General features: G+C 44.6%; 1 protein-coding gene across 3 annotated transcripts in view; it reads left to right on the top strand.

Moving 5' to 3' along the window:
* The window catches only part of dhrsx (dehydrogenase/reductase (SDR family) X-linked), a 326,269-nt gene that overhangs the window by 34,855 nt on the left and 267,844 nt on the right, over positions 1–23,570 (top strand). The gene's annotated exons all lie outside the window — the stretch shown is intronic.

Raw genomic sequence — 23,570 nt, 5'->3', positions numbered from 1 at the left:
ATTCCTCTGGGCTTTGGCAGGTTTTGACTCAAAGCCTGACACCAGTCTTAATAATCTGTGGATTTGGAGGAGAACTGATCTTTGAACCCAATTTTTCCTAACTTGCTCTCATTTCCAAATTGAACCAGCAGAAATGCTGCAGTTTTTCAAGCTTAACGTGTTAGCAGAGAGAGGTCAGCAGTTGTTTTGTTTGGTGATAAAATAAATGAAATTAAAGTTTAAAAAATATCAAGAACTGGAAGTTTCAATTCAGTGAGCAGGTCTGAAATGTTTCTTATTTCAGATCATGCTATCTTTCAGATCAGCGGTCTTGGGCTGCTGTTACAGAATTAAAAACTCCCTCTGCTGTTCGAATGGATCAACCTGAACGCAGGCAAAAAGATTTCAAAGTTTCTCTCCTCTCTCACTTCCGGGGGTGAAAAATTAATGAAAGCCAGTTCAGATTAGCAGACATTGTGTCGAGTGTTTCGGCTGGAAGGGTTTATATTCCTGGAATCCAGGATATTGCTCGCTAGGCAGCTGGGTTGCATTCAGTTCTGGCCCACCAATGTCTTGACTTTTCATGTTCTCTCGTGACCTCACTCCTCCCTACCTCTGTACTTTCCTCCAGTCCTATAACCAACTGTTATGATCCCAGTTGATGTTACAACCGGACGGGAAGATCCCAGAATGTAACCCTGGCTCAAAAATCTAGCTTTTTAAAAAATAAAACGTGGGGGAACAGAGTCACGGAATCACTAATAGGTTTTACCAACAAGAATTCTTTTTATTAAACATGAAAAAGTTGGATTATGATACCATATGCCTTACTTACCACCCCCCCCCCCCCCTTAACACTTACACATAGTTTTAAAAGAAATGTATTTTATTACAAACATGTAACAAAACAGGTTAAAGCGAACAAACACCTCGGGAAACATGCTTCCCAGCAATCACCTATACAGACTGTACAGATTTTTCCCTTTTTCACCCTCCACCTCCAACACGGTCACAAAAATCCCCCACCTTTCCTCAACCCCCCCCTGAAGAACCCCTGAACTCATACTTTATCTTCTCTAATCGCAGGAAGTCGTACAGGTCACCCAACCAAGCCGCTACCCCCGGTGGCGATGCCGACCGCCACTCCAGCAAAATCCGCCACCGTGCAATCAGAGAGGTGAAGGCCAAGACTTCGGCCTGCCTCCTCTCCATGAGCTCCGGCTTCTTTGAGACCCCAAATATCGCCACCAAAGGGTCCGGGTTTACCTCCTCCTCCACTATCTGGCTAACACTGCAAAGACTCCCGCCCAGAATCTTGCCAATTTTTTGAAACCCCAAAACATATGTGCGTGTTTCGCTGGCCCCCGCCCACACCTCTCACACTCACCTGCTACTCCCTGAAAGAACCCACTCATTCTCGCCCGAGTCATATGCACTCTGTGCACCACCTCAAACTGTATCAGGCTCATCCTTGCACATGAGGAGGTCCCGTTTACCCTACGCAGTGTACACATACATTTTAGGATTATCACGGATTGCAGAGTACATCTTATTGTACAATGATCTCCTGAACAAAAGTTCCTTTTAAGTACACAAGATGAATGTGTGCAAATATACCCTCCACGCTGAACCCCGAATGAATATTTGCGAATGTCTCCTCAGAATCCTCCCAGATGATGATCACATGCAAACTCCATGACCAAAAACATGCTTTAAAATCTTCTCTCATAATTATGCTTTCCCTTAACGATTAACATTCTGTAATCCAGACCAGGGTTTCCAAGTGACACTTTTGAAACAAAGTTCCACATCACTTTTAAGTGTGAATTCAGTCAAGGTTTTACATCAACCCCTTTTAGAATGTCTTTGTCTTGACAGCTGCACAAGCTGTTCACGATTACTTTAACTCTCAATTCCCAGACTGTATTAAAATTACATCAAACGTTTAATCTACCTCTGAAGTCTGCTGCCCACTTTAAATATAGTTCCTGCAATTGCCTCTTTAACTCAGACGACTTTGTTTACTCTTCGTTGAATTCGTCTGAACAATACCCTGGTCTCTGTTCTCTTAACTTCAGGTGTCTTCATCATTCTTTCTGTCCCAATTGCCTGATTATCTGCACTGTTTCTTGGTAGCTCCTGTCCTGACCAGTCTTCTGGCAGAGTTGAGAGATGTTCCCTCCCTGAGGTCCTGTCTCCAACTGCAATCAAATGAACCAAACTAAAATGTAAAAGCTTCTCTACCGTACAAGGCACCGGTTGCTAAGCAATGCCCACATACCACTCCTGGCCTAATTATTCTTAACACTGCATCCCTCTCTAAGCACAATAGAAACACAGTTGAAACTTAACCAACCCCCACACATGAAATGAAAAATTCCAAGTACCTTTGTTCAGCATGAATCTAATTATAGGTTTTACCCTTCCAGGCGCATAACATTAAATTAAACCCACTTGAAACTATACCTTGTTTCTAATATTTACCAATAAAAATATAAATCCCTGAAAAATCCCTTTGTTTTCCTAACATCAGCCATCCTAAATCGCTTTTATACTCCAATTCTGACCACTTCTGCATCTCTCATTTTCATTGCTCCACCATCAGAAGCTTCAGCCGCCGAAGTCTGAAGACCTGGAATTTCCCCCAGGTTTTTGGTCACCTGTCCTACTGTCTCCTTAGGTTGCTTGGTGTCAGACTTTTAAAAACAATTGGAATATTTACAACATTAACGACTATAAACGTCTCCTGTTGAGGTTCAACAGCCTGCTTTGTCAGGGAGGGGAGTGTATCTTGTGGGGAAGTGTGATTCTTGGACCAAGTTTGGTTTTAGAGGGGGAGCAGTGGAATGTGTCATGGTGGTGTCTTGCGCAGAATTTCCTTTGATCCGGAATGTGTTGGGAAAGAATGTTGAAATTGAAGAACCCTGGATAATTGGGGTAGAAAACATCAAATTAGAAGGGGGATAAAGGAAGCAGTAATGACGAAGGTAAGTGGCGGAGATATGACAGTCTCATCTCCTATCATTACAGTTAAGAGCAGCATCATAGAATCATAGAATCATAGAAGTTTACAGCATGGAAACAGGCCCTTCGGCCCAACCAGTCCATGCCGCCCAGTTTTTACCATTAAGCTAGTCCCAGTTGCCCGCACTTGACCCATAACCCTCTATACCCATCTTACCCATGTAACTATCTAAATGCTTTTTAAAAGACACAATTGTACCCGCCTCTACTACTACCTCTGGCAGCCCATTCCAGACACTCACTACCCTCTGAGTGAAGAAATTGCCCCTCTGGGCCCTTCTGAATCTCTCCCCTCTCACCTTAAACCTATGCCCTCTAGTTTTAGACTCCACTACCTTTGGGAGGGGAGTTCTCCAAATTGTCGAATTAGTGGCCAGAGAGCAGGATCACTCTCCAATTAAAGCCTTCTCTGCAATTTTAATGGAAGCTTGAAATTTTTTTAATTCCCCACAGAAGCCGGGCCACCATCATGGAAGAGGAGCTCTTCCTGGCAGCAACGGTGGCCAGGCAGGCGGGAAGGGAACGAAGACCTCAAAACCTGCCCGGAGCTGGCTGCTGCTGAGGAGAGGCTAGCTGGCCTAGTCCCAGATGCCCCGAGTGCCCAGAAGACAACTCCCAAATTCCTGGCAGGAGGACATTAACTCCCCTTCATTGGTCACCACCATTCAAGGGCGGGTTAAGTCTTCAGCCGCTGACTGCCGCCGCGGGAAAAATACCGGCGGCACAAATCTTCACACCCACCCATCTCCATGGTACGGAGCTGAAAATCGAGCCCATTATTAATTAACTTAATTCAAAATTAGTTTTTTGCACTCTGCAGCCTTGTCAACTCTGTTCGGATATAACCCTGGGGGTTTCATCGCATTCATGCTGGCTCTAACCATCCCATCCAGTAACATTGACATTTCTGTCACCACCACCACTCGCCCTTGTTTAAAAACCCACCACATCTCTAACTATTCCCAGTTCTGAGGAAATTTGCTTTCCACCGCAAGCTGTCAGAAAAGTCGCAGCACAGGGACACTTCTCCAGGAGGAATAGAAAATTGTGGTACTTGTGTCTCTGAAAAGGCAACCTGCAATTTTCAGAATCTGTTAAGTCGGCTGTAACAGTTTTCCCTGTAGGGCTCCTGATTGTAGCTCTGCTCCTTTGATCCCACTTTTTAAAAAAACGAACTATGTTTCTCTATTGTGCTCGGAAGATCAAAAAGAAAGTTAGAATCAACAAGCTGAGCCTCCTCAAACTCAGTGTCGCTGTTGGTTGCCATAGCACCTGCTTGGCTCTGAGACATCCACTGAGATTCAAAGCTAGTTTTCTACTTTCTGTCCACTCTTGTTCTTTTTGGATCTCTGCCATTTTGCTGTGTCTCACTCTGTATTAAGTCTTCTTTCATTTAGCACCTTCTGTTTCTTAGTCTCCGTGTTCATTGACCAGTTAAAACACAGTAAAGTTGTCCAATAGAAATCACTGACTAGTGTTACGGATGGGAGGGAGACAGGCAAACTGTCCTCACTTCTCGCCACCTTCCTGTAAGCAGAATCTGTTTTGAATTATTTTTAAATAATAATCTTTATTCGTGTCACAAGTAGGCTTACATTAACACTGAAACGAAACCACTGTGAAAAGCTGCTAGTTGCCACATTCCGGCGCCTGTTCGGGTACACTGAGGGAGAATTCAGAATGTCCAATTCACCTAACAAACACTTCTTTCGGGACTTGTGGGAGGAAACCGGAGCACCCGGAGGAAACCCACGCAGACACGGGGAGAACGTGCAGACTCCGCACAGACAGTGACCCAAGCCGGGAATTGAACATGGGACCCTGCGCTGTAAGCAACAGTGCTACCCACTGTGCTACCTCTGGCACGTTTTCCCAGACCTCCAGTTTGTGTGATCCAATTTACTAAAAACTCGCAGCAAACCCGGATCATGATTATCTCTGACGGTTAGGTTATTTCACAAATCCAGGGGAGGAGCTCTCCCGTACCCCCACACACAGTAAGGATGGTGGGGGGGAGATTACATTTTTTTTACAACTATGAATAGTAACAGTGGGGGGCACAGTAGAACTGTGGTTAGCACAGTTGTTTCACAGCTCCAGGGTCCCAGGTTCGATTCCCGGCTTGGGTCACTGTCTGTGCGGAGTCTGCACGTTCTCCCCGTGTCTGCTTGGGTTTCCTCCGGGTGCTCCTATTTCCTCCCACAGTCCAAAGATGTGCTTGTTAGGTGGATTGGCCGTGCTAAATTGCCCTTAGTGTCCAGAAAGGTTGGGTGGGGTTACTGGGTTATAGGGATGGGGCGGAGGTGTGGGCTTAGGTAGGGTGCTCTTTCCAAGGGCCGGTGCAGACTTGATGGGCCGAATGGCCTCCTTCTGCACTGTAAATTCTATGTGCACAAGAACCACATAAATAAATATTACTTCACTTGATTCCCAGAGGCTGAGAACCCCCAGAGGGTGTTTCCTTTCTGGCGGAGTTCTGATGAGATTCTCATTGGAGACAACAGAACATAGAACAGTATAGCACAGTACAGGCCCTTCAGCCCACGATGTTGTGCCGACCATTTATCCTAATCTAAGATCAACCTAACCTACACCCCTTCAATTTACTACTGTCCATGTGCTTGTCTAAGAGTCGCTTAAATGTCCCTAATGACTCTGACTCCACCACCTCTGCTGGCAGTGCATTCCACACACCCACCACTCTCTGTGTAAAGAACTTACCTCTGACATCTCCCCTATACCTTCCTCCAATCACCTTAAAATTATGTCCCCTCGTGACAGGCATTTCCACCCTGGGGAAAAGTCTCTGGCTATCCAATCTATCCATGCCTCTCATCACCTTGTACAGCTTTATCAAGTCACCTCTCTGCCTTCTTCTCTCTAGTGAGAAAAGCCCTAGGACCCTCAACCTTTCTTCATAAGATATGCCCTCCAGTCCAGGCAGCATCTGGTAAATCTCTGTACCTTCTCCAAAGCATCCACATCCTTCCTATAATGAGGTGACCAGAACTGGACACAATATTCCAAGTGTGGTCTAACTAGCGTTTTATAAAGCTGCAGCAAAACCTCGCGGCTCTTATCATAGAATTTACAGTGCAGAAGGAGGCCATTCAGCCCATCGAGTCTGCACCGGCTCTTGGAAAGAGCACCCTACCCAAGGTCAACACCTTCACCCTATCCCCATAACCCATAAACCCCGCCTAACACTAAGGGCACTTTTGGACACTAAGGGCAATTTATCATGGCCAATCCACCTAACCTGCACATCTTTGGGCGGTGGGAGGAAACCGGAGCACCCAGAGGAAACCCACGCACACACGGGGAGGACGTGCAGACTCCGCACAGACAGTGACCCAAGCCGGAATCGAACCTGGGACCCTGGAGCTGTGAAGCAATTCTGCTATCCACAATGCTACCGTGCTGCCCCTAAACTCAAACTCAAATCCCCCTGTTAATGAAAGCCAACACACCATGGGCAAGATTCTCCACTTCCGCGCCGGTTGGGAGAATCGCCTGGGCCGCCAAAATTTCCCGGGAAGCTGGTCTGACGCCCTCCCGCGATTCTCCCAAGCGGCGGGAACGGCCCGGTCGAGTTCCGCGGGCCGCAGGCCGGAGAATCGCCGGAGACACCCAAATGGCGATTTTCCGGCACCCCCGCTATTCTCAGGCCTGGATGGGCCGAGCAGCCAGGCCAAAACGGCGGGTTCCCCCCGGCACCGTTCACACCTGGTCGCTGCCGTCGGGAACAGCGCGCGAATGCTGGTGAGGCGGCCTGCGGGGGGGCGAGGGGGGATCCTGCACCGGGGGGGACCTCAAATGTGGGGTGGCCCGCGATCGGTGCCTACCGATTGTCGGGCCGTCCTCTCTGAAGGAGGACCTCCTTCCTTCCGCGGTCCCGCAAGATCCGTCCACCATCTTCTTGCGGGGCGGACTTAGAGAGGACGGCAGTTATGCGGCGCCGCCTTTACGCGGGCGACAAGGCCTGGCGCGTGTCGATGACGCGGCCCCGATCCTAGCCCATTGTCAGGGCCTGAATCGGTCAGGATCGGGGCCATTTTCGCGCCGTCGTGAACCTCGACGGCGTTCACGACGGCGCGGCCACTTCGGCGCGCGAGTGGAGAATCCTGCCCCATATGTCTTCTTAACAGCCCTATCGACCAAGGTGGCAACTTTGAAAGATCTATGTACGTGGACCCCAAGATCCCTCTGTTCCTCCACACTTCCAAGAATTCTGCCTTTAACCCTGTATTCAGCATTCAAATTCGACCTTCCAAATGAATCACTTCACATTTATCAAGGTTGAACTCCATCTGCCAATTCTCAGCCCAGCTCTGCATCCTGTCAGTGTCCTGTTATAACCTGCAACAACCCTCAACACTATCTACAACTCCCACAACCTTCGTGTCATCGGCAAACTTACTAACCCATCCTTCTACTTCCTCATCCAAGTCATTTATAAAAACCACAAAGAGCAGAGGTCCCAGAACAGATCCTTGCGGGACACCACTGGTAACCGACCTCCAGGCGGAATACTTTCCATCCACTACCACTCGCTGTCATCTTTCGGCCAGCCAATTCTGTATCCAGACAGCCAAATTTCTCTGTATCCCATGCCCCCTAACTTTCTGAATGAGCCTGCCATGAGGAACTTTATCAAATGCCTTACTGAAATCCATATACACCACATCCACTGCCCGACATTCATCAATGTGTCTCGTTAGATCCTCAAAGAATACAATGAGGCTTGTGAGGAAGGACTTGCCCCTCACAAAGCCATGCTGACTATCTTTAATCAAACTATGTTTTTCTAAATAATCATAAATCCTATCTCTCAGAATCCTTTCCAATATTTTGCTCACCACAGACGTAAGACGTAAGATGGGTCTGTAATTCCCAGGGATTTCCCTATTCACTTTCTTGAACAGGGGAACAATATTTGCCTCCCTCCAATCATCCGGTACTACTCCAGTGGAGAGTGAGGATGCAAAGCTTATCGCCAACAGCGCAGAGGTCTCCTCCCTCGCTTCCTGTAGTAACCTTGGGTACATCCCGTCAGACCCAGGGGACCTATCTATCCTGGTGCTTTTCAAAATTTCCAGCACATTCTCCTTCTTAATATCTACCTGTTCGAGTCTATTAACCTGGCTCACACGGTTCTCATGAGCAACAAGGTCCCTCTAGTGAATACTGAAGCAAAATATTCATTTAGGGCCTCCTACTTCCTCAGAGTCTAGGCACAAGTTCCCTCCACTATCCCTGATTGGCCCTACTCTCACTCTGATCATCCTCTTATTTCTCACATAAGTGTAGAACACCTTGGGGTTTTCCCTAATCCTTCCCGCCAGGGCTTTTTCATGCCCCCTTCTAGCTCGCTTCAGTCCATTTTTGAGTTCCTTCCTGGCTACCTTGTAACCCTCTAGAGCCGTGCTAGATCCTTGCTTCCTCAACCTTACATAAGCTTCCTTCTTCCTCTTGACTAGAAGCTTCACTTCTCTTGTCATCCAAGGCTCCTTCACCTTACCATTCCTTCCTCGTCTCAGTAGGACAAAACTATCCAGCACTCGCAACAAATGCTCCTTAAGCAACCCCCACAATACTGTTGTGCATTTCTGCACAAACAATTGTTCCCACTTTATGTTCCTCAGCTCCTGTCTAATGGCAGTATAATTTCCCCCACACCCCCAATTAAATACCTTCCCATACTGTCTGTTCCTATCCCTCTCCATGACTGTGGTAAAGGTCAAGGAGTTGTGGTCACTGTCACAGAAATGCTCTCCCACCGAGACATCTGACACCTGGCCTGGTTCGTTGCCGAGCACCTAGTCCAATATGGCCTCCCCCCTAGTCGGCCTATCTACATATTGAGTCAGGAATCCTTCCTGTGCACACCTGACAAAATCTGCTCCATCCAAACCATTTGCACTAAGGAGGTTCCAGTCAATATTCGGGAAGTTGAAGTCACCCATGACAACAACTCTGTTACTTCAGCACTTTTCCAAGATCTGCCACCCAATCTGTTCCTCTATCTCTCTGCTACTATTGGGGGGTCTATAGATAACTCCCAATAAAGTGACTACTCCCTTCTTGTTTCTGACTTCCACCCATACTGACTCAGTAGACAAACCCTCCTCAACTACCTCCTTTCCTGCAGCTGTGGTGCACTCCCTAATTAACAGTGCCACTCCCCCTTCTCTTTTACCTCCCCCCCTATTCTTCTGAAAACATCTAAACCCCGGAACATCTAACAACCATTCCTGCCCCTGTGAAATCCATGTCTCCGTAATGGCCACAACATTGTACTTCCAAGTACTGATCCATGCTCTAAGTTCATCTTCCTTATTCCTGACACTCCTTGCATTGAAACAGACGCACTGAGTGCAACTTTGCCCTATCAACTATCTATCCTTCCTCACAGACTCGCTGCATACTATTTCTGGCAGTTCAACAGCTACCCTATCCTCTGATCCATAGCTCTGGTTCCCATTTCTCTGCCAACCTAGTTTAAACCCTCCCAAAGAGCTCGAGCAAACCTCCCACCCAGGATATTGGTGCCCCTCCAGTTTAGGTGCAATCCGTCCTTCATGTACAGGTCCCACCTTCCCCAGAAGATATCCCAATGATCCACATATCTGAAGCCTTCCCTCCTGCACCAGCCCTGTCGCCACATGTTGAGCTGCACTTGCTCTCTGTTCCTTGCCTCACTTGCAAGTGGCACCGGTAGCAATCCTGAGATCACTACTCTGCTTGTCCTGCTCTTTAGCTTCCAACCTAACTCCTTAAAATCACTTTTTAGATCCTCATCCCTTTTCTTAGCTATGTCGTTGGTGCCTATGTGCACCACGACTTCTGCTTGCTCCCCCTCCCCCTTAAGAATCCTGTAGACTCGATCCGAGACATCCCTGGTCCTGACACCCGGGAGGCAACATACCTTCCGGGAGTCTCGTTCAGAACAATAGTCTTTCTCTGCCCAGGCTGCTAGACAGGCGTTTACCAGAGACTTTTGAAATCAAGCAGACTTCTTGGAGTTGAGAGTTGGTAACCGACTGCTGTCGGGCAGCATGGTAGCAGAAGGGCGGTGCGGTAGCACAGTGGTTAGCACTGTTGCTTCACTACTCCAGGGTCTCGGGTTCGGTTCCCGGCTTGCGTCGTCACTGTCTATGCGGAGTCTGCAAGTTTTCCCCATGTCTGCGTGGGTTTCTGGCCACCGTCCAAAGATGTGCAGGTTAAGTGGATTGGCCATGCTAAATTGGCCTTAGTGTCCAAAAAGGTTAGATGGGGTTACTGGGTTACGGAGATAAGGTGGAGGTGTGGGCTTAAGTGGGGTGTCCTTTCGAAGGGCCAGTGCAGACCTGATGGGGGGAATGGCCTCCTTCTTCACTGTAAAGTCTATGATTCTATGCTTGCTCAGCTGGGCTGTTGGAGCCCTTTCCACGTGGTGTTAAAACATCAGTCTGAGGATTTCCAGTTTTAAAAGAAGTATGGAGGTTTTGAAATAGTCACTTGAGTCATATGGCCTTCTTTCTCCACAATAGTTTCAAAAGGGATGTTTATCCAGTGTCTGGAACTATCTTTGATTTCAGGACTGATAGTGCCTCAGTTGAAAGAGTTACCATCCATATTTGAGGGTCTTGTGTTGGGAAATCATTGTCTCAGCAGACCCTCTGATGCTGGGAGGATAAGCTGATCAATTATGTTCCTTTGTTCCCTCAATGGTCCCCTTTTGAAATGGACCTGGAGTCCCAGGTGCGAGATAAGTCTGTTCGCAGCTGTACAGGCATAACGAGCTTTCGTTTGCGAATCCCTTGGTTTGGCGATTACAGGCGGTCTGCACAATCAGATTTGAGAATTCACAGGCTGAGGGAGGAATTATTTTGTTCTTGTAACTGCTGTTGGTAGCTTCCAAAACAAAGGGGCAATCATGTGGTCATGTGACTTACAGCAGCCAACTTTTTTGGTTCAGCAGAAAATTAGCAACGGTAAATTATAAAGTAAGTAAAAATAACGGTTTGATACATAGAGCAGAGTCTTTCTCTTTCACCCAAGTAATATAATATAATATAATCTTTATTATTGTCACAGGTAGGCTTACATTAACAATGCAATGTAGATACTGTGAAACTACCCTAATCGCCACACTCCGGCGCCTGTTTGGGTACACAGACAGAGAATTCAGAATATCCAAATTAGCTAACACCACATCTTTCGGGACTTGTGGGAGGAAACCGGAGCACCCGGAGGAAACCTACGCAGACACAGGGATTATGTGCAGACTCCGCACAGACAGTGACCCAAGCTTGGAATTCAACTTGGGACCCTGGCGCAGTGAAGCAACATTGCTAACCACTGTTGAATTTATGCATATATTTTTCAGACAGCACACCTTGGCACAGCTTCTAGCTGTTGTGAGTGGTGCTTTGTCTTCAGCGGAGTACTTATTTGCTGAGAATGTTGTGTCGTCCCTGCCGCAGTCTCCTCTGCTCCTGCTTTAGTTGTGTCGGTATCACAGACCCAACAACTGTATTCCACCAACATTTATATGGTTAGTGCTAGTTCAATCAAATATGACCTGCTGTGCTGGTAGTCCTAATAATGACAAAATTAGAAATGGAAATAATCGGCGGCACAGTGGGGCAGTGGTTAGCACTGCTGCCTCACAGCGGCCGGGCACGGGGTCACTGACAATGTGGAGTTTGCACATTCTCCCCATGTCTGCTTGGGTCTCACCCCCACAACCCAAAAGATGTGCAGGGGAGGTGGATTGGCCACGCTAGATTGCCCCTTTATTAGAACATTTTTTTAAAAGGAAAAAAATCGAGAGGTGGGTCTTCAAATGGTGGGACTGTGGCTATTTCCTTAGGCAGCTTGTTCCCACTGTGGGTTTATCCTTGGGAAGCGAGATTGTTGACAGATTGTCTTGGAAACAAATGGTCTTTGTAGTTTATGTGGATCACCACCTCGTGTTTTGCCATTGGCAGTGTGCACCAGGCACTTGTTTCTATCAATTCTTAATTTATTCCAATATAGTCAGTCTACTTTATTGTTCTCCCTCCTTTGCTGTCATGATCCCCGTTCCAAATTTGATCAAGGATCTGACACTGGTGTATTTCCTATATGGATTCTCCACCCAGAATGGAAGCTTCTTGCCCTTTCCCATGACATTCCGTGTTGGAGCTGTTTCTTGTGCTTTCTTCTGCTAAACGGCAAGAGTCACACCGATCGATTCAGCTGACCACCCTGTTCATTCCCTCTATACAAAGTTGCTGCTGTTTCTACCTGGCTGCGGTCTCCACCCCTGCTCCACACTGTGTCAGCAGATAGCAATAAGCAGTAATCAAGGAAGTAAAGCGCTCACAAATCATCAAAAACTCCTTACTTTCAAAAACGTTAAAGTTTAATTTTTCCAGCTGTATTGACAGTAGTATCAACAATAGTATCTATAGTGGTTTATTCACGAATCAAAAATGTCATCAGTCACATCTGATTTCCCACTTAACCATATGTGACCAGTAAGTAACTAATCTGTTGGACAGCTGAGTTTACATCTGTCGAGAGAATTCTGGCTGTGCCTTGATGCAGATTGTATCGTCTAAATGTGATGTGGCATTCTGATGTAGGCAGAGGTGTGTAAGACCACATCAAGGAGGTAACCCAACAGTTGTGTTGAACCAACTTCAGGTATAAAACTAGGGCAAAACAAACATTGAAATAATTTTCAAAGCTTAATTTGAGAGTTGTCTTTAACGCGGCAAGAGATTCCTTCTTACAAGGAACTTTAATTTAAACTTTTTAACCACTGTCTTGGCCCCATTGTCACAGCTGATTAAAGTAGCAACATCGGGCTCCCACAATGGCACCAATCGATGCAAACCAGGAGGGGGCCTTTGGTTCAGCCCCTAGCCTGTGCTGTGAGGGTTGTGTCAATTTGGGTGGTTGTAGGAACTCTGTTTTGACTGGGCGCCTCTGGAAAAAGAAAAACTTGCATCCATGTAGCATCTTTCATTGCCTCAGAACATCCCAAAGCACGTTTCAGCCAATGAACTATTTTGGAAGTGCAGTACGTCACTGTTGGAATGCAGGAAATGATGCAGTTGATATTGCGCATAGCAATCGCCTATAACAGCAATATGACAAAGAGCAGATACTCTGTTTTGGTGGTGGTGTGTGATAAAGAACAAAGAATATTACAGCACAGGAACAGGCCCTTCGGCCGTCCCAGCCTGCGCCGATCCAGATCCTTTATCTAAACCTGTCTTCTATTTTCCAAGGATCTACTTCCCTCTGTTCCCCGCCCGTTCATCTATCTGTCTGGATGCATCTTAAATGATGCTATCATGCCCGCCTCTACCACCTCCGCTGGCAAAGCATTCCAGGCACCCACCACCCTCTGCATAAAAAACTTTCCACACACATCTCCCTTAAACTTTCCCCCTCTCACCTTGAAATCGTGACCCCCTTGTAATTGACACCCCCACTCTTGGAAAAAGCTTGTTGCCATCCACCCTGTCCATACCTCTCAGAATTTTGTAGACGTCTAAATGTGATGGATAAATATTAGCCAGAACTCCACTTGGTCTCTTCCAATAGAGCCGTGAGATCTTTTAGATGGCGTAGTTTCAGTTTAGTATATTGTCCTGAAAGACAATTCCTTTGACAATGCCTCTGTACTAGCACTGTGTAATCAAGTCATTCTAGTTCAGAAGAATACCTTTGAGCCCATCAACCCCATGCTGGCTCTCTCTTGGACCATCCAGTCAATCCCCTTTTCCCCATTCCACCCCCATAGGCATACACGTTTATTTCCCTCAATTGCTAACCAGTTTCCTTTTGAAAATCATTCACCTCTTCTGCTTTCACCACACCTGAAGGTAGTGAGTTCCAGGTCATTACCACTCACTGTGTAAAATATATTCTTCCTCACATGCCCTGCATCTCTTGCCCAAAATTCAAAATTTTTCTAGTCCTGGTACCCTCAGCTAATAGAAACATCTATTCATTGTCTACCTTATCAAAACCTGTCATAATTTTATAGACCTCTATCAAGTCTCCCCTCAATCTTCTTTGCTCCAAAGTGAACAACCCCAGCTTCTCCAACCTAACCTTGCATCTAAAATCGCTCATCCCTGAAGCCATTCTGGGAAATCTCTGCACCCTCTCCAGGACCTTCTCATTACTTCTAAAGTGTGGTCACGAAAATTGGGTGCAATACTGGACTGGCTGTGACTTAACCAGACCTTTATAGATGTTAAGCTTTAGCACTCAATATCTCCATTTACGAAGCCCAAGATCCCATTCGCTTTGCTAACCACTTTCTCAATATGTCTGTTATGTTATGCTTCTTCATGTAGCATAAGCTGCTTCCTTGATGTATACTCTGACAAAGGAAGATTCAGACTTGGAGATAGGTTTAACACATTTATTGAACAGTTAACAATTCTCCTACTTGAATTCGACTCTCCTGCTAATCTTACTATAGTAACTCAATCTAACTAACCAGTCTGCTCTAATCCATGCGATGGGTGTGATGCTTCCGATCTGCCCCTGTCTCTCGGAGTGTCGCCTGTGGAAAGAGAAAGAGCATGTGTGCCCTGTCCTTTTATATGGGTTGCCCCCTGGTGGTAGTGTCCTCTCTGGGTGTCTTGACTGCCCATTGGTCGTGTCCTATCTTACTGACCTATTGGTTGAATGTCTGTGTGTCATGATGTCTCTGGTGCTCCCTCTAGTGTTTATTTAGTCCTAGTGTATCTACATTAACCCCTTGTGTATTTACAGTGATGCATATCACCACAATGTCCTGCCAGCTTCATAGATCCATGCACATGTACTCACAGGGTCTTCTGTCCCTGGAGACTCTTTCGAAAGTTTCCCCTCCAGGTTGCTATCCAGTGACCCTCTCCCTACTTGCGAATATAAGGTCAGGACACAACAAGTCTCAGTGACAATGCAGGAACAGCCACTGTCATTCCTTGACATTGCTTGTGCATAATGACTTTGTTTCTGGATTTTCACCCCTGCACGAGGCAATGGAGAAAATGTGGGCAGAAGAAAGAACAGCTTTGATAAAAAAATGACTGATGTTTAAAGGGCGGTGAAGAGATCCCCACGCAAGTGAACACCTGCCTGGACATAAAACAATTCACCTTCACGGTTTCACATTTTAAAAAAATGCTCAATAATTTTTCCCTTCCCTTGTGAACAGGGTAAGAAATATAGCTGTTGTAACTTTTTAAGATACTGAACCACTGTTGTTTTATCTTTAACTCGTACTACCACACAGCTATCAGCAAGTGTAATACTTCCTCTGCTTAATATTCTGTATTGTTTTGATTTGGAATTCTAATTAGTTGGTAATGAAGCTGTGGATAAGCCTGTTTTGAATTGGTCACAATGCTGCCATCTCCAGATGGTGTATTTGTGATGGTATAAATTAATTTTAGTTTTCCTTTAACCCTGTGATGATGATACTGAATCCAGACTGGAAGGCACAGGCAGTGCACTACAGTTGGCATCACTGGCCTTGAGTGGTGAGCGAATCTATCAGCTGGCCCGCTCTGTCCTCCCTTGTTTTTAAGAAATTTACTCACGGCCTATGGGCATCGCTCTGGCAAGGCCAGCATTTATTGTCCCTCCCTAATTGCCCTTGGGGAGGCGACGCTGTATCACCTTCTTGAATCTCTGTAGTTCAGGTAGTGAGCTGTTCAGCACAGCTGAGCGTCTTGCTCGGTCATTTAAAATGTTAGTTAAGAGTCAGCTACACTGCTGTGGGCCTGCAGTCACGTATCATAGAATCACAGAATTTACAGTGCAGAAGGAGGCCATTCAGTCCATCGAGTCTGCACCGGCCTTTGGAAAGAGCACCCTACTTAAGTCCATGCCTCCACCCTAACCCAGTAACCCCACCTAACCTTTTGGATGCTAAGGGGCAATTTATCTTGGCCAACCCACCTAACCTGCACATATTTGGACTGTGGGAGGAAACCGGAGCACACGGAGGAAACCCACGCAAGCTCGAGGAGAAAATGCAAAGTCCATACAGTCACCCGAGGCCGAAATTGAACCCGGTCCCAGGGGCTGTGAGGCAGCAGCGCTAACCACTGTGCCGCCCTTATAGGATTGACCCGGTAAGGACAACTGATTCAAAAACAAAATGCTGCAGGTGCTTGAAAACTGAAATAAAATTAGAAAATGTTAGAAATACTCAGCAGGCCTGGCACCATTTGTGCAGAGAGAAACAGAGTTATAGGACAGGGTTTGTCGGCCACGCCCGCCTGGTGACCGGATATTCCCGCCTGAGGTCGATGGACCTTTACATGGTCCCCATCCTGTCTGTGGTGATCTTGCGGCGGGTGCAGCTGAAAAATCCAGCTCATAGGTTCAAGTTGGGACCATTTATCAGAATGGCAGAAAGCAGATTTCCTTTCCTAAAGGCTTCTTCCTGAGTGTTTTGAGGGAGGACTGATTTGTACTGGTTTGTTACTTTGCACACTTGAATGCACTAGTGTAGTGATATATCACTGAACTGGTATTCTCCTACAAAATCAACTTTGGTGGAATGTACACTTTGTTCAGGAGACCAAAGACAACTCTCAAGTGGCCAAAGTTCTGGCGAAGGCAAGATGTTTCCAAAACATTCTAAAGCTCCCCCTTATAGTACGGCAGGAGTTTGCTACCAATTTGGCCGGAATGATGGCAACTTGTCTATCAAGCTGCATTGCTCTTAGTCCCAAAGTCTTAATGATGAGGCATAGTGGCAGCAGAGAAAGAAGAAAAAGGAAGCAAATCCCACACTCTGGACCCCACAACCTCATGGGACGTCCTATCCTGCGGGCCCAGAGATCTGCGGGTCAAGAATCAGGCTGTTGAGTCTTGTGAAGACCCGTGGCAGTGACTTGCAAGCCTGAATGGACGTTAGTCATGTGCCAAGGGGCAGCCGCCGCCCATGGTAAACCCAGAAAACTGAACTGCTGAACAAATGGTTCAGGGGTTCAAACTCGACAATGGCAATTTGAGAAAAGAACTCGGTTAACTGGAAATAAAGGGTGGTTTTCAGTAAAAAAGGCTATCAAGCTGTTGTATTGTTTGGAAGTCTAACTGATTCACTGGTGTTCTGCTGGGGAATGTAACTTAGCTCAGTGTGTCCTGCATGTGTCATGTGAGTACCTTTAAGAAATGGGTGTTTAAGAAATGTACCTTTAAGAAATGGGTGTTTATCAGTGATGTCAGAGTGGGTGGAGCTGATATTACCTTCTAATACAGCCAGAAGGTGTATTAGAGTCTCTCTCTGTAATCTAAAGACTGTAAATCGATCCTGGTGATTTAAAACAAATAACAGTAGTGACTTTAACCTGATGCTTTTGGTAAAAGGTGTTTAAGTCTCATGGATGTTAAAAGGAAAGCTTAAAGGATTACTTAGTGTTGTATTCTTTGGGGGTTGTATTTGAATTAATGGTTGCTAAGATGTTCACTGTATGTTTTAAAAAGGTTAACTTGAGTTCATAGAATAAACATTGTTTTCCTTTAAAAAATACTTTTCCATTTCTGCTGTACCACACCTGTGGAGTGGGCCATGTGCTCCCATACCACAATCTATTAAAAGTTGTGAGTGAGGTGAACTCCATGATACACTTTGGGGTTCTCTAAACCCTGGCCCATGACACATTGGGGGCTCGTCCGGGATAAAAGTCTATCTATTGGGTTGGCTTTGTGAACTTAAAGACAGTGAGGGGTGAGCATATTGTGGTTGCTTTTCAGTTGTGGTATTTTAGTTTAAGTAGGGAGTGTGTTGTGCACAATGGCTCTTTCAGAGGTTCAGAAGTTTTTTGGGGCGGAGACGGTCACACGCAGTACCTTACGGACAGAGACTAAAAGCAGACGGTTAGCTTTGGCAAAAACATTGCAGTTAACATTACCTGACAAAATGCAAAAAGGTGAGGTAATTATGGCGGTGGCTAAGCATTTAAAGTTGCCTGAGATACAGTTTGACTCATTGGAAATGGCAAAAATGCAGTTACAAATTAAACAAATGGAACATGAGAAATAATTAAAGCAGCTTGAATACAAAAGAGAGAGAGAGGAAAAAGAAAGAGAAAGAGAGAGAGATGAAAAAGAGAGAGAAGAAAGGAAAACAAAGAATAGCCCTAGCAGAACAAAAAGAAAGAGAAAGAGAGATACAGATCAGGGAAAAAGATAAAGAGAGAGAGTCTGAACTTCAGAAAATGTCCATGAAACATGACAGTCAGTTACAATTGACAGACGTAAAGAGAAACGTACAGTTGGTTGATAGTGATGAGGATAGTGAGAGAAAGAGCGTCAAAGTCGAAGGCTTGGTGAGGATCTATTTACATATTTCCAAGCACTGCCACGGTTTGATGAGAAGGAGGTAGAAGCCTTTTTCATTTCATTTACGAAGGTAGCTAAACAAATGAAATGGCCACAGGACATGTGGGTATTACTGATTCAAACAAAGGTAGGGCTAGTGAAGTGTTTGCATCACTACCGGAGGAGGTATCTGAGTCGTATGAGGAGGTGAAAAAAATCCATCTTAGGTGCATATGAACTAGTGCCTGAAGCCTACAGCTGAAGGTTTAGAAATTTAAGGAAAGAATTTGGGCAAACATACATAGAGTTTGAAAGGCTCAAACAGAGTACGTTTGAGAGGTGGATAAGGGCTTTGAAAATAGACGAAAGTCTGAGAGAAATTAGACTTTGGGAGGACATTAAAAATTCAATTCCTGATGCAGTGAGAACTCATGTGGAAGAGAAGAGGGTTTAAACTGCGAGATTAGCAGCAGAAATGGCAGATGATTATGAATTAGTTCATAAATCAAAGCTTGGTTTCCAACATCAGTTTCAGCCTGTGAGGGATAGAAACTGGGGACATGAGAAATACTCAAGTGGTAAAGGTAAAGGTGATCTGATGGGAGACAATAAAGAGAGTGTACCTCAGACTAAAAAAAGAAATCCAGGAGGATGGAAAAGAAATGAAAAGTTTCAAATGTTTTCACTGTAATAAACTAGGCCATGTAAAGTCACAGTGTTGGTGGTTGAAGAAAAGCACTGGGAAGGCTGATGTGGTAAAACAGGATAAGACAGGGTTTGTTAAAGTGGTAAAGGAAAGCCCAAGTGAAGTGAAGGAGGTGCAAAAGATTGTACAGCCTGATCAAGAGGTGATTTATAAGAAGGTGCCAGATCTCTTTAAAGAATTTGCTTGTGTGGGTAAAGTTTACTCATGTGTATCAGGAGGAGCAGGTAAAGAAGTCACAATTTTAAGAGATACGGGAGCTAGTCAATCTTTAACGTTAAGAGATGAGGAGTTATGTAGTTTGGGAAGAATGTTGCCAGAAAAGGTGGTAATATGTGGCATTCAGGGTGAGAGGAGTAGTGTTCCATTATATAAGGTAAGGTTGAAGAGTGCTGAAGTGGTAGTTGGAGTAATAGAGAAACTATCTTGTCCAGGAATACAGTTTATCTTGGGTAATGATATAGCTGGATCGCAGGTGGGAGTGATGCCTATTGTGGTTGTTAAGCCAGTGGAAAATCAGACAACTGAAGTGTTGAAGGATGAATATCCTGGGATTTCTCCGGATTGTGTAGTAACAAGGTCGCAAAGTCACAGGTTAAGACAAGAGGAGAAATCAAAGGGTGAAGATGAAGTTGAAGTGTAATTATGAGAAACGATTTTTGATCAGATGGCTGAAAGGTGGAGGATGAGGCTGATATTTTTAGTTCAGGGAAATTGGTGGAGTTACAACAGAAAAATACAGAAATAAAACGGATGTATAAGAAAGCACATATGGAAGAGGAATCTGCGTGTATACCAGAGTGTTATTATCGTAAAAGTGATGTCTTTATGAGAAAATGGAGACCTTTACATATGCAGGCGGAAGAAAAGTAAGCAGAAGTTCATCAAGTAGTATTGCCGGTAGGGTATAGAAAGGAGGTGTTGCGAGTTGCACATGAGGTACCAGTGGGAGGTCATTTGGGAATAAGGAAAACTCAAGCTAAAATCCAAAAACATTTTTATTGGCCTGGACTAAGATGTAGTTAAATTTTGTCAATCATGTCACACATGTCAAGTGATAGGGAAACCTCAAGCAGTGATAAAACCAGCACCCTTAATACCCATTCCAGCATTTGAGGAACCTTTTACAAGGGTCCTAATTGATTGCCTAGGACTGCTTCCTAAAACAAAAAGTGGGGATCAATATCTTTTGACTATAATGGATGTGTCTACTATGTTTCCAGAGGCCACTCCAGTACGTAATATTACAGCTTAAAAGATTGTGGAGGAGTTACTTAAATTCTTTACTAGATATGGACTATCCACAGAAATACAATCGGATCAAGGATCGAATTTTACCTCAAGGTTATTCAAAGAAGTTATGGATAGCTTAGGAATAAAACAATTTAAATCATCTGCATACCATCCAGAATCGCAGGGAGCGTTAGAAAGGTGGCATCAGACATTAAACACAATGTTGAGGGCTTATTGTCAAGATTATCCAGAGGATTGGGATAAAAGAATTCCATTCGTACTGTTTGCAATTAGGGATGCACCGAATGAGTCAACCAAATTTAGTCCTTTTAAACTAATTTTTGGTCATGAGGTAAGAGGACCACTTAAATTGATTAAGGAAAGATTGGTGAATGAGAAATCGGAAATTACATTATTGGATTACGTGTCAAATTTTAGGGAACGATTAAATAGAGCAGGTGAATTGGGTAGACACCATTTAAAAGTTGCACAAAATGTGACGAAACAGGTAGCGGACAAGAAATCCAAAGTTTGTAGTTTTGCCAGTGAAGATAATGTTTTAGTGTTGTAACCAGTGGTAGGTGAACCTTTAAAAGCAAGGTTTTGAGGATCTTATCAGATTGAAAGGAAATTAAGTGAGGTGAATTATGTGGTAAAAACACCAGATCGAAGGAAGACTCACCGAGTGTGTCATGTGAATATGCTTAAAAGGTACTTTGAAAGGGAAGGAGAGGAAAAGAAGGAGGTTTTAATGATCCTGACTCAAAGTGACGATCCAAATCCAGATGACTGTGAATTTGACATACCTTCGATAAAATTGGAAAATGAGGATGTTCTTAAAAATTGGGATAAATTGTTGAGTTACCTTCCAGAGGAAAAAGAAACTTACCTGAAAGAGTTATTGATATGACGTGGGCAAGTTTGTAGTGATAAATTGGGAAGTACTAAAATGGCTGTACATGATGTAGATGTGGGAAATGCTGTTCCAATCAAACAACATCCATATAGACTGAACCCTTTAAAATTGGCACAGGTTAACAAAGAAATTGAGAGTATGCTGATGAATGGCATAATTGAAGTGGGTTGCAGCCAATGGTGCTCATCCATAGTGATGATACCTCAACCAGACGGTACCAAAAGGTTGTGTGTGGACTATAGAAAGGTTAATGCCATTACAAGAACGGACTCTTATTCTATCCCACGTTTGGAGGATTGCATTGAGAAAGTGGGACAATCAGCTTTTCTTTCTAAACTGGATTTACATAAAGGTTACTGGCAGGTACCTTTATCCGAAAGGGCGAAGGAGATTTCAGCTTTTGTGACTCCAGATGGTACATACCAATTCAAAGTTATGCCATTTGCATGAAAAACGCTCCAGCCACATTTCAACGGTTAACTAATACCGTTGTTTCAGGATTACCCAATTGTGCGGTATACATCGATGATCTGGTCATTTTCAGCCAGACATGGAAAGAACATTTAAAACATCTGATGGAATTATTGGATCGACTTCAGGAGGCGGGTTTGGCGATAAACCTAGCCAAAAGTGAATTTGGAAAAGCCCAAGGCACTTTCCTTGGCCATACAATTGGACAGGGTCGAATGGTCACACGGGATGTGAAACCAACAGTTATTGAGGAGTTTTCAATACCCACGAGACAAAGGGAAATAATGTGATTTCTTGGCATGAGTGGATTTGATCGAATATTTGTGCAAATGTTTGGTCGCGTGGTTGCTCCACTGATGGACTTGCTGAAGAAACGTCGAACATTTCAGTGGACAGTGGAGTTTCAACATGCATTTGACTGCCTGAAAGCTGTGATAACCAATGCTCCTGTGTTGGTGAATTACAAGGGATTCTGTGATCAGATTTAACTAAAGTATCTGACTTTAAAGATAAATGCGTAGAAAAAGGGATGGATCGTGCAGAGACCTTCTTGTTCAAAGAGACTGTCAATCGAGAAGGATTTCATTTGGAGGAAGAAGAACGAAAAAAAATGGACTATATTATTATACCTGTTTGCGTGTGTGGTTTTTTGAAACAATAAAGTATGTTTACTGTGTGCATTTCTTAAAGGATCGTGAAAAGGTGAAAAATGAAACCATCTTGAAGTTGATGGGTTTTTTTCTTGGGGGGAGAGTCATGTGAGAGTACCTTTAAGAAATGGGTGTTTAAGAAATGTACCTTTAAGAAATGGGTGTTTATCAGTGATGTCAGAGTGCTGGTGGAGCTGGGCTGTTTGCTGCAGGGTGTGTTTTAGTTTCGTTTTCAGAGCTGGAGAGTTGCAGTCACAGCCAGAAGGTGTATTAGAGTCTCTCTCTGTAATCTAAAGACTGTAAATCGATCTTGGTGATTTAAAACTAATAACAGTAGTGACTTTAACCTGATCTGCTTCTGGTAAAAGGCGTTTTAAGTCTTATGGATGTTAAAAGGAAAGCTTAAAGGGTTACTTAGTGTTGTATTCTTTGGGGGTTGTATTTCAAATAATGGTTACTAAGATGTTCACTGTATGTTTTAAAAAAGTTAACTTGAGTTCATAGAATAAACATTGTTTTGCTTTAAAAAATACTTTTTCATTTCTGCTGTACCACACCTGTGGAGTGGGCCATGTGCTCCCCATACCACAATCTAGTAAAAGTTGTGGGTCAGGTGACCTCCATGATACACTTTGGGGTTCTCTAAACCCTGGCCCATAACACATGTGACTGCAGTTCCAGATCAACGTGCCTTTTTAAGCACTCTCTAAAGTGGCACATCATGCCACTCAATTGTACCAGGGGCAACTGTTGATGGGCAATACGTATTGGCCTTGCCAGCCCCACATCTCGAGTGCAAATTAAAAAAAATCAGTCAATGTAAAATGATTTGAGCTGAAAAATTGTTTAGTATCATGCTGAAAATTGTATAAAGCCAATTAGTACGACCTCCGACTATCCCAAAGAGCTTCAGAAACGGCAAATTACTTTTGAACTACTGACGTCGCCGATGTTGCAGCTAATTAGTGCACAGCATAGGTTTACCAGTCAGGAAGGAGATAAATGTCTGGTTTATCTGCTTTTGCGGTTGTAGATGGAGGGAGCATTGTTGACCAAGGAAGAACCAAACCTCTGTCGCATGGCCGTCACTCTTGGTTACAGGTATGCCAATGTCATTTAAGATGTTTTGAGGTTGGCACATTGACAAAATAATAAACCGTATCGGCTGCAGTGTAACCTTTCTCCAGATGCTCAGAGAATATCGGAAACATCGGGCAGGTTTCTCCCGCAATCGGCGGGGCGGGCCGTACCGGCGCCAAAGAGTGGCATGAACCACTCC

The sequence above is a fragment of the Scyliorhinus torazame genome, chromosome 15, assembly GCF_047496885.1.
Source record: "Scyliorhinus torazame isolate Kashiwa2021f chromosome 15, sScyTor2.1, whole genome shotgun sequence".
NCBI lineage: Eukaryota > Metazoa > Chordata > Chondrichthyes > Carcharhiniformes > Scyliorhinidae > Scyliorhinus > Scyliorhinus torazame.
Note: the sequence above shows the minus strand (reverse complement) of the source record. Positions and strands in the feature narration are given on the sequence as shown.